This window comes from Pygocentrus nattereri, chromosome 7 (genome assembly GCF_015220715.1).
Source record: "Pygocentrus nattereri isolate fPygNat1 chromosome 7, fPygNat1.pri, whole genome shotgun sequence".
NCBI classification, from domain to species: Eukaryota; Metazoa; Chordata; class Actinopteri; order Characiformes; family Serrasalmidae; genus Pygocentrus; species Pygocentrus nattereri.
This window is the reverse complement of record NC_051217.1, coordinates 18,039,355-18,051,434: the sequence shown is the minus strand read 5'-3', so window position 1 is coordinate 18,051,434 and position 12,080 is coordinate 18,039,355. Positions and strand designations below refer to the sequence as shown.

The following is a 12,080-nucleotide window of genomic DNA, read 5'->3' as shown; positions in this document are numbered from 1 at the left end:
ATTGTGATAGGGATGTGCCATTTTCACCCTTAACTCTATGCCCTTTGTTCTGTATACTAATAATGCTTCGCTGACCAGGCTCACATAGTTAAAAGCACACAAGGGTCAAGCACTGTGGACACTGCCTACATGTTAATGCCAATTCCCTGTCCCACCGCCCATGTGCTGTTGACAAATGTTGGTACTGATCACACCTTGAGGAGAGAGCAGAGACAGCTGAAAGAAGTACTGCTGTTGTTCTCGCCCCCAGTGGCACCAGCTGTGCCCAGGGGGAGGGATTTGGAGCTTTCTTGGGTATGTGGTTGGTTCCAGGTGGAGTGGAAACCAGAGTGGACAGACATGATGCCACATGGGCCCACTGCTAAGGGTCATTGAACTGGTTAGGACAGCCTCCAGATGCACAATGATGTATGTGTGTGGCAGCTGCTGGTACAGAGCAGGCTGTGGAAGATGGTGCTGGGCACAGTGGAGCTTTGAGCATTCCTGTGACCTGTGCATGGCAAAAAGTCACAAGCCCCTCTTCAGTCTTTTTAATCCATTGCACAGATGGAGAGGGTTGCCATGGATGTCCTGGGCCCATTCCCTGCTACCGATACCGGTAACCGCTATGTCCTCGTGGCCATGCATCACTTCATAAAATGGCTCAACATACAGCATGCTACTATAGTTGAGTAGCTAGTTTTGGAGTTCTTCTGCCAGGTTGATGTGCCAAGGGTGCAACTTCAAGTCGACGGTCATGGCTGAGGTCTGTAACTGACTAGGTGACTATGTGACAATAAAGGCTTACTACTACTACTACTACTATGCCACTCCACCTTCAGAGCAATGGTCTCATGGAGTGGTTCAACCAGCTCACCACTCAGCTTCTCTGCTATTTTCTCTGTGAGGCACTGGCAAAAGAGACTACATGGGATGTAATACTCCTCCATTCCCTGTAGAAATTGAACTAGTACATGGCTGGAAGTGACCACTTCACATTTTTTTCTCAGATTCAAATGGTATTCACTTTAGATAGGTAAATGACACGTTATCACATGTAATGCTTAAGAATACAATGCCTGCTTTTACAATCATTTTCAAAGTCTTTCATGGTAGAGAGGTACATGCAGGGCATCATGAGAAAAAAAAAACCTACAAAAAACATATTTTTAAAGACTTTCACCATGATAAGCATTATATATTATAAAATATTATTTTTTAAATATTATTACAGACAAGTGCAGTGTCACTCATTTTGGATAGCAAATATATGAAATATATTTCCCAGCAACAAACCAACTCTGAACAGTCTTGTTAATATTATGCAATAAATCAAGATGAAAAATTGCTGGAATTCCTTCTTGAGTCTGAATGCAAGTTGAAGTTGCCATAGTATTTTTTTGTTTTTTAGAAACTTCATCCAAAGATGGTGAGTAATGTCATTATTTTCTAGTTGCTCTGCAATCTAGACTCCTTTTTGTCACATCTTTGGAGGTTTTACTCTACCAAAAAATGATTGCAATAAGAGAACAAGAAGAATAACATCTGGCAAAGTTTTTCTATGCTGAGATACTAGATGCATTACAAAGTTCTGCTGTAGAACTACATATATTTTTCACTCGTTAGTAAGCCTTTTTACAGCTAAGGTATCAACCCAGAGGCGCTCATGCTTGCTCCTGGAGATCTGCCACCCTGCAGAGTTTAGCTCCAGTCCTAATCTAACACACCTGGTTCAGATAATGAAGGTCTTCATGGGCATCTTAACATGATTCTGGATGGCCAGTTATTGTTCTCAGCTCATGTTGTGAACTGTCTCAGTCATGCAGGTTTCTGCATGTTTCGGCATCAAGAGGTAACCCAGGTGCTTGTTCAGTCTCTTGTTATGTCAAGGCTTGACTACTGCAATTCGCACTTGGTTGGTCTTCCTATGTGAGTCATCATTGGCTTCCTGTAGCAGCATGCATTATATCAAAACCCTAATGCTTGCCTACAAAGCCAAAAATAGAACAGCCTCTCCCTACTTCATGGCAATGGTCAAAGCTCAAACCGTACCACGAGCCCTTCAAGCTTCAAGTACAGCTAGGCTTGACTCTCCATCCTTCAAGATGCATGGAAGACAAGCATCAAGACTCCTCTCTGTCCTGGCACCCAGGTGGTGAAATGACCTTCCACTGGCCGTCTGGACAGCAGACTCTCTTGTGGTCCTCAAACACAGACTGAAGACACTTCTCTGGACCATTTTACAGCGCTTAAGTAAGCACTTAAGTTAAAATGTATTGTAATACACTTATTGAAATGTATTACATTATGTTTAATTTTGTTTTTGTAAATCTCAAGATAGGCATTTGTTTCTGGCAATATCTGAGCTCAGGACTCAGGACCAGCTCTTTCTCTCCAACCTATTCGTAACAAGCAAAGATACTTTCTCTGAGTAGACAACAAAGCACTTTTGTTAGTTGGTCTGGATAAGAGTGTCTGCTAAATGCTGTAAATGTAAACAAATCATCTGATCCAATAAACCAAGGCAGACTTATGGGCAGCACTGCATTTTCACCCCTCATCTTCATTAACCCTGTAACACTGTCCTGGTCAATAACTACTGCACAGCTCACTTAGTCAAGCACTCAGTGTAGTCAAATACTTAGCAACAGGAAAACAACAGGCTTAATCATTAAGTTAATGTTGATGGTTTGCTTCCTGCTGCAGTGTCCTCTTATACAGACATGTGGCTGTTAGAACTTTACCCCTGAAACATAATGATTTACTTACTATGAGTTTGTAGCACACAAAGCATTAAACATTGAGGATCCCTTATTCCATGTGAACTATAACACATATGACCAGATAAAGCATGTAAAACTGTCTCATTCATTTGATAAAATCTGATTAGATTAAATTCGATTAATAAGTAATACCTTTTAATCCAACAAACGGGTAAATTGCACATCTGCATTTAACACATCCATGAAGTGAAACACCACATACACACTAGTGAGCACACACACACACACACACACACACACACTAGGGAGCAGTGAGCACACTTGTAATAATAATAATTATATATATAAATATATATATATATATATATATATATATATATATATATATATATATATATATATACACCTATAATATTTATTTATTTTTTCCTTTTTCAATTCGTTATTAATGTCACAGCTCATCGTTTATTAATGATCGTATAGATATAAGGTGATGTGGCATCACAACCACCCCCCACCCCCTGCTTCGAGTAAAACAAAAAACAAAAATAACAGAGACAAAACAGAAGAAGTAAAAGAAAGGATGAAATAACAATAGTAATAATAATAAGAAGAATGATAACAATAACACTTAACAATGGACAAACTGGACATACAGGACAAACACTTAACAAGACAATAAACAAAGCAATAACCCCCCTCCCCCCCGCTTTTTTATGTAATCATAACGTGGGTAGTTATCAAATCCTATGTAGGGGTTTTAACCCTTTCCTGACGAGTTTGGAGAGAGAAGTCAGCTCTCAATATATTATAAAAATTGTGACCAGGTTTTCTTGAATAATGTGTGTTATTTCCAAGTTGCAGTGATCTGTGAGGAGGTTAAGTCAAAGCTTTATTGAAATTTTGGTTCTGTCCTTCCAGTTCAGCAGTATAACTGTTTTGGCAATTGTAAGTAATATGAATATAAAGGATTTGAGGTACAATGGGGGCGGAGTCAGAAAACAAGGGGCCGGACTAGACTAAAAAACAAATGCATATGGACTATCAAAAAGTAAACAGAAAAAGCACATGGAGTAGTGGGAGGAGCCAATTGTGACAGAAACATTAAATAATATTTGAAGACTTCTTTAACATAGCATCTAATTAATATTTTACCTGTCTTTTGGTGGTTATCTTTTTAATTTGACCTGCCTCATAGGATTTTAATGAATTTGAATTTCTTTAGTTAAATTTCCATATTAAAAGTGCTCTATTAATAAAGATTACTGTTATTCATATTGTTATTTTTTATTTGAGGGAGACAGAATTCAGCTCAACACTTTATTACCCAGAGGAACCACCTACAGTCTCTAGCTGCACTGTGATTTTTAGAGTTAGCAGTAAGTGTTAAACAAAATCAAGATGTCTGCTTTACATGAATGAAGATCTGGGTGTAGTTTGAGTTTGACAGAGGAGAGGATGTATTTACAAAAAGAAAGTGTGTGTCTATTGACCTAGTTTTTGTTAGCAATGTTAACTTGTGGAGTCACTGAAGAAGTTATTAAGGATAAACTACATGGAGTTGCGCCCTTTTGAGGATGTTTATTTCAAGATGTCGTCATACAGAGATGGTCATAGATCACCGGTTCAGTCCATTCTCCCACAGAAAGCAGAAGCAATAACAATGTTAGTGTTATCACCCTCAACTGGCCCAAACAATCTCCCCCGTCTAAGTCTCAAAGTTTCATATCCCTGATAAACACAGAGAACAGTAAATCAGGGCCTCAGAGACACAATAAACATGTAGGAGTTGCAATTTCCCACTCTCTAACAACCCCCCACTGTGATCATGTATGAAAGAAAATGATCAGAAAACATATAGTACTGATTAAATGACGATAAATGACATGAACTTACAATACTAATCATTCCACATGTATTTGCCAGGGGTCAGTAACATGTGGCTCTTTTATTGCCCTGTGCGGCTCTGCAGCAGAATTAGATGTTTGCAGTGAAATAAAGCTCTGCTGATCATTCTAACACAGTTTTAACAATAAATGGTCGTAAATGCTGGAGTTATGTATAACTCTATGTATAACTATGTATAACTGCTAATTCACCCTTTAACCATGAAGGTTGGTGTGCAGACTACTGGTCACCATAGCAACGACAACAACCTGGTCTAGCTACTAGCTAACAGAAAGGCAAAGAGCGAGATTTAAAATGAACATCAATCATTTGGAGACAGATGGACATATTTGCATTTATAATCACTTCAGCTGGTTTCCTGATATGTTTAATCTGCAACGAGAAATTGTCAAACACAAAGAAGTCCATCCATCCATCCATCCATTTTCTAAGCCGCTTCTCCATCAGGGTCGCGAAGCGGGGGGGGGGCGGTTGGGGGGGTGTGTTGTGCTGGAGGCTATCCCAGCAGTCTTCGGGCGGAAGGCAGGATACACCCTGGACAGGTCGCCAGTCCATCGCAGGGCAGACAGACAGACACAGACATTCACTCACACACTCACACCTAGGGGCAATTTAGCACGTCCAATCGACCTGACTGCATGTCTTTGGACTGTGGGAGGAAACCGGAGAACACCCATGCAGACACGGAGAGAACCTGCAAACTCCACACAGAGAGGACCCTGGTCGCCCGGCCGGGGAATCGAACCCAGGCCCTCCTTGCTGTGAGGCGACAGCGCCCCCCCCCCACCACGCCCATGCCACAAAGAAGTCACAAAGCTGAAGTCAGCTGCTCATTCGCCAGCTTCATGTTCAAATTTTCCTGTTCCACCTTAAATATTGCAGCAGCTCTGATGTCTCAGGCACCATTTAAGGTGGACCCGGGAAATTCCAATTCGAAACTGATGAATGAGAAGCGACTTGTAAAAGGTTGAATGTTGAGAGATATTGTTACAAGAAATTGTTCTACGTTTGTGAAAAAGTCTCCTGCTGGAAATGTGAGAAAAGCGACTGTAGCTGAGCTAAAGCTTAAAGCAGAGCAAATGAGTGTGTTTTTTCATTTATATTTTTAGCCTATACTAGTACTACTGAGACATATTTACATATTCCAAGGTGGTTTAACTTTTGGTGAAAACACAAAATGGTTCTTCTTAACGTTTGGACTGCTGAATCCTTTAGAAGGGGGTGTCATAAGGACCTGGCTGTCCAAATCCGATCAAGATTTGATCGTCCTCAGAGAACACATGTAGGTTATTGTAACGCCCCACTAGGGGTGCTTACTTTAACAATTACTCTCTAAATACAAGGGAAAAATATGGAACAGATAGGCTCACTCTGGGAGCAGTAGAAATAAGAGACACAAGACCGGGTGTATGAAAACTGTAGTGTATTAACACGTTTAAAGTGGGTTCCACAAAATAAAGTTAAATAAAAAAAAGGTAATGTAAACAAAGATAAACAATGGGTGCAGTGAGATATTTCCCAAAGAAAACAAACAAGACCACTAAAACAATCAATTCAGTACAACAAAAATATCAGAAAACAGGTATGTATTCTTTGGTTTCCTTCTCTTTAGTATCTTATTAAAGTTATACTTATTATACTAAATAAGTATATTTGATGCTAGTAATTGTTATTTTAGGTTTGGCTTCCTATATTTATTACTCAGTCCTCAGGTAGGTATTTATAATTAGTGTATAAATTATTGTGATAACTGTTGTCTTTTTATTTTCAGGTTCTTTTAGGATTCCGGACTAGCCTTTAGGGGAAGTATGGTTATTGAGGGTCCAGGTGAGTATTAGGGTAAGTATCCTAATAAGGGAAAAAAATTGTTAAAGTCTAAAGAGTTGAAATGAGTATTGTAATAAAAGTAAATATTGAGGTAGTGTTAAATAATTACTTACTATTCCTCTTTCAAAGTATTCATTAATTATCAGCAACAATCCGAATAACACAAATGAGAGGTTTCACAAAAACAAAACAAAAAAATATAAATAGACTGATATTAAACCCACTAGTAATCAGCTGTACAAACCAATTCAATCAATTCAATTAACTATAATTAACACTTGGGGATGGGAATCAAGTCTCCCTGAATTCAAATAGTTGTTACTCCAACGATCGACAGTTCCTTTGAGTTTGTTAACTCCTGTCCGTTAGGTCAAAAAAAAAGGGTCCTCATGGGTGAAAAATAGGGATACTCAAGGTTTGAAGCTCAGAAATAAGTCCTTTGGGCCGTGGCTCGCCATCCTGTCTCCTGCACAACTGGGTTTCTTGTAACCAGGCCGCAGGTCTCTATCCCCACAAAACTGGCCTGTTCGTAATACAGGGCCTTTCCTAATCAAAATTTTCTTCACATTCAGGACTATATACAGCAGTTTCAACATCATATAATTACACAATTAACATTTTTAACACAGAACAATCTTACAACAGTTACCCAACAGAAAAATAGGACTCTAAAATTAAAACAGTTCAATTACCCCACTCCTAGTATATCACAGCACTATTTTAGCAGTTGTACCTTTAACTGTTAGCATTGTTTTAGCCAAAATATTAACTTTCACATGTTTATCACTCATCAAATCCAATCTCGGAGTTTAATTCTCGCAAATCTGGCAACCCATGACGATAATTCAGCTCCCGTGTGCGATAGTCAAGAAAGTCACCAGTGGTCCTCCTCACGGTCAGTTTAGCGGCTAAATTAGTGAACTTAAGCTTTCTAGCTTTAGTAAAGCTGCAGATAGCGCTTAGCTTGCAATATTTACTCACAAACGACAAGAATGACATCCTCTCGCGTAGCGAAACTTGTGGCCACACCTACTTGATTGCTAATTGGTTAATATTTTGCCCAGTGGGCGGTCCCAGGGGTTCTACAAGCTAGTCTGCTTGCAGTTCAAATACTGTTACCGATAAATAATATGGATTTTCATTTTTATAATTATTTTCTGTTATTAAGTTACCTTATAGAGAAAAGTGATTTTTTTTCTTACTAATCTAATGTTATCTATTTACTTATTATTATTATTATTTTTTTTTTAAAATAAATTATTTATATGTATTATGTAATAATACATTATAACAAATGAACGTCTTTGAAACCTGGGTTACATTATTCAATCTAATTCATATGTATAACAGCGAAAAATCTCCATATATATATATATATATATATATATATATATATATATATATATATATATATATACATATATATATATATATATATATATAACCATGTATAATAGCATCTCTGGATGCTGAAAAGGCATTTGATAGGGTAGAATGGTCCTTTCTCTTTGCTTCTCTTAAACACTTTGGATTTGGCCCATACTTTACCAACTGGATAAAAACATACAACTCACCTTCTGCCTCAATCTCAACAAATAGACATATATCCAGACCCTTTCTGCTACAAAGAGGATGTCGACAAGAATGTGCGTTATCACCTTTATTGTTTTGTCTTTTTATTGAACCCTTGGCTGCCTCGATCAGACAGTGCGATAAAATATATATTACTAACCCTTCACTGTCCCTTCCGTCAGTTCATGATCTGATAAATAAGTATAGCAGGGTGTCTGGCTATTCCATTAATTGGTCCAAATCTCAGTTCCTGCCTCTATGTTAATTCAACTGGGATGATGAGGTCTATGATATATCATCTGAACATATACAGTCTATTAAATATCTACATATTCATATCTCTTCTAACATAAACGACTTGTATAAACTTAACTACATATCCCTAATGCAAGAAATAGTGGAAAATCTAAAAAGGTGGAATAAACTACCATCCATCCATCCATCCATCCATCCATCCATCCATCCATCCATCATCTTCCGCTTCTTCGGGGTTTGGGTCGCGGGGGCAGCATCCTAAGCAATGAGGCCCAGACCTCCCTTTCCCCAGCCACTTCCACTAGCTCTCCAAGGGGGATTTCGAGACGCTCCCAGGCCAGCTGGGCGATATAGTCATGCCAGCGTGTCCTGGGTCTTCCCCGGGGTCTCCTCCCAGGTGGACTTGCCTGTGACACCTCCCGAGGGAGGCGTCCAGGAGGCATCCTAACCAGATGCCCGAACCACCTCAGCTGGCTCCTCTCGATGTGAAGAAGCAGCGGCTCTACTCCGAATCACTGCTGACCCAGCACCAATCCACCTGTCAATCTCCCGCTCCCTTGTACCATCACTCGTGAACAAGACCCCGAGATACTTGAACTCCTCCACTTGAGGCAAGAGCCTATCCCCAACCCAGAGAGGGCTCTCCACCCTTTTCCGCCTGAGAACCATGGTCTCAGATTTAGAGGTACTAATTCTCATCCCGGCCGCTTCACACTTGGCTACAAACTGATCCAGCGAAAGCTGAAGTTCGCGGCCTGATGTCCCAATAGGACCACATCATCTGCAAACAGCAGCGATGTGACCCTGAGGTCACCAAACCGGACACCCTCCAGATTGAGAAGGTCCTCAAAGTATTCCTTCCACCGCCCAATGGCGTCTTCAGTCGAAGTCAGCAGCACGCCATCTCCACTATATACAGTGCTAGTGGCACACTGCTTTCCCCTTCTGAGTCGCCTGACGGTTTGCCAGAATCTTTTTGGAGCCGACTTAAAGTAACTTTCCAAGGCCTCACCAAACTCCTCCCACACACAGGTTTTTGCCTTGGCGACGACTGAAGCCGCAGATAGCTTGGCCTGTCAATACCTGCCAGCTGCCTCTGGTGTCCCACAGGCCAACCATGCCCGGTAGGACTCCTTCTTCAGCTTGACGGCATCTCTCACCTGGGGTGTCCACCACCGGGTTCGAGGATTACCGCCCCAACAGACACCAACTACCTTACGGCCACAGCTACAGTCAGCCGCTTCAACAATGGAGGAACGGAACATGGCCCATTCTGAGTCAATGTCCCCCACCTCCCCCGATATCTGGTCAAAGTTCTGACGGAGGTGTGAGTTGAAGATCAATCTGATAGGTTCTTCTGCCAGACGTTCCCAGCAAACCCTCACTATATGTTTGGGCTTGCCTGGTCTGACCGGCATCTTCCCCCACCACCTGATCCAACTCACCACCAGGTGCTGATCACTTGACAGCTCAACTCCTCTCTTTACCCGAGTTTCCAAAACACATGGCCGCAAGTCCGATGACACGACTACAAAGTCAATCATTGAACTGCGGCCTAGGGTGTCCTGGTGCCATGTGCACTTATGGACATCCTTGTGTTCAAACATGGTGTTCGTGATGGACAAACTGTGGTTTGCACAGAAGTCCAAAAACTGAACACCACTCGGGTTCAGATCAGAGAGGCCATTCCTCCCAATCACACCCCTCCAGGTCTCACTGTCATTGCTCACGTGAGCGTTAAAGTCCCCCAGTAGGACAATAGAGTCTCCAGGAGGAGCCCTTCCTTCCAAGGACTCTAAGAAGGCTGGGTACTCTGAACTGCTGTTCGGTGCGTAAGCACAGACAGCAGTCAGGACCCGTTCCCCAACCCGAAGGCGTAGGGAAGCTACCCTCTCATCCACCGGAGAAAACCCCAACATACAGGCACCGAGTCGAGGGGCTATGAGAAAGCCCACACCTGCCCGCCGCCTCTCACCATGGGCAACTCCAGAAAAGAATAAAGTCCAGCCCCTCTCAAGGAGATTGGACCCAGAGCCCAAGCTGTGTGTTGAGGTGAGCCCGACTATATCTAGCCAGTATCTCTCAACCTCGCTCACCAACTCAGGCTCCTTCCCCGCCAGTGAGGTAACGTTCCAAGTTCCAAAAGCCAGTTTCAGCAACCGAGGATCAGAACGCCAAGGCCCATGCCTTCGGACACTGCCCGATCCACAAAGCACCGAACCCCTACTACTGCCCCTCCCATTGGTGGTGGGTCGATGGGAGGGGGAGACTTATGTAACTCCTTCGGGCTGGGCCCGGCCAGGCACCATGAGTAAATGCCCGGTTCCAGACGCTCGCTGGCGAGCCCCTCCCCCAGGCCTGGCTCCAGGGTGGGGCCCCGGTAACCCTGTTCCGGGCAGGGTACACAAGTTCTGTTTTTGTCTTTTCATAGGGGTTATTATGGATCACACTTTGTCTGACCTGTCACCTAGGACCAGTTTGCCATGGGAGACCCTACCAGGAGCTTTTGCTTTTGGAAAGTTTAATTCAAGAACTGGACATTAACAGTATTCCATTCACAGACAAAACTATGAAAAAAACAACATTTTATAAATATAGTACAATAAGCACCACCCTGAATGTGTGGTGGAATTCAAATGAAATTCTTAACTACAGCCACTCTCCCTCCAGTCATACTCCTCTATGGAATAATCCCATGTTTTTAATACATAACAAACCGTTTATATTCTCATCCTGGAAACAGAGAGGAATGACCAGCCTGACACAGTTGTTCTCTGATGGCTTGCTCATGACCTTTGATGACATCAAAGAAAATACAGTATACCAGATAGCTCTCACTATCAGTATATACAACTCAAAGATGTTCTAAAGAAAACAGTTAATAGTGGAAAGCAGTATTATTGCACTTGCTCACTAGGAAACTCTATAGCAACTGTTCGAATCATTTTACTGCTTAAACGGTGCTCCACATAGGAACACATCACATAGGCTTTGTGGTGAGCAACTCTAATCATGCCCGCCCTGGCACACCTGTTACATGTGGTTTAGCCCTTGGTGAAGCTCACGTGGTTCCAAGAGAAGAATCAGGTTGCCTTTCAGTAGCTTCTTGATGAGCAATCTCCTATTCTAAACCGCAGCAACAACCACCACAACCACCACCACTACCATAACAAATGTTTAGCGGTTGGGGGTGATGTGTGCAAGCACAGATAGATTTTTTTAACTGGTGGAAATGCACAACCAAAGGGAATCCCCCTTTAACATTGTGCGCCTTTTTAATTGGGGGAAAAAAGTGTCATTTTAGTCTCCGGCTGCTTTCAGAATTGCCAACTTCGTCAGCCAGTATAAGAGATACAGTGCAAGACAGTATGTGCGCATAAGAAAATGTTGGGGCAGCTCATCCTCTAGCTGAGGGCCTGCAGCAGTTCTGCACCCACCCAGTAAACTGAACTGAGGAGTCAACTGTTACTTTCGGTTTGTATGTAAATGTAACAGCTGCAGCAGCGCTCAATGGAGGACAGCGTTTAGCTCAGAATGTCAGTTTCAGGTACTAAACGGCCTGATTCAGCTTTCTGTTCTTCTCCTTTAGTCTAATTGTAGCCTGGAGGACACAGTCGCCTTATTCTGGGTCTTGTGAGGAGGTGAATGGGCTTCTGGAACGGTGCTTTGTTCAGAGCAATTATGCAACAGAAAAGCATGTGTGGTCTGGGTAAGTGTGAGATGGTTCTTTTAGTCCAGGTCTTTGTCTATTCATTTAGTTTATTCACCTAGTTTTGATGTTTTTGAAACTATATATGCACAGTTGCTGTAGCCCGC

At 42.0% G+C, this 12,080-nt stretch overlaps 1 protein-coding gene across 2 annotated transcripts in view; it reads left to right on the top strand.

Moving 5' to 3' along the window:
* Window positions 1–11,826: 11,826 nt before the first annotated feature.
* LOC108429227 overlaps window positions 11,827–12,080 on the top strand; it is a 34,416-nt gene continuing 34,162 nt past the window's right edge. For both annotated transcript variants that reach the window (XM_037539872.1, XM_017700873.2), the window contains exon 1: window positions 11,827–11,973. The gene's annotated coding sequence lies outside the window, so the exon portion shown is untranslated. The remainder of the gene's footprint in view (window positions 11,974–12,080) is intronic.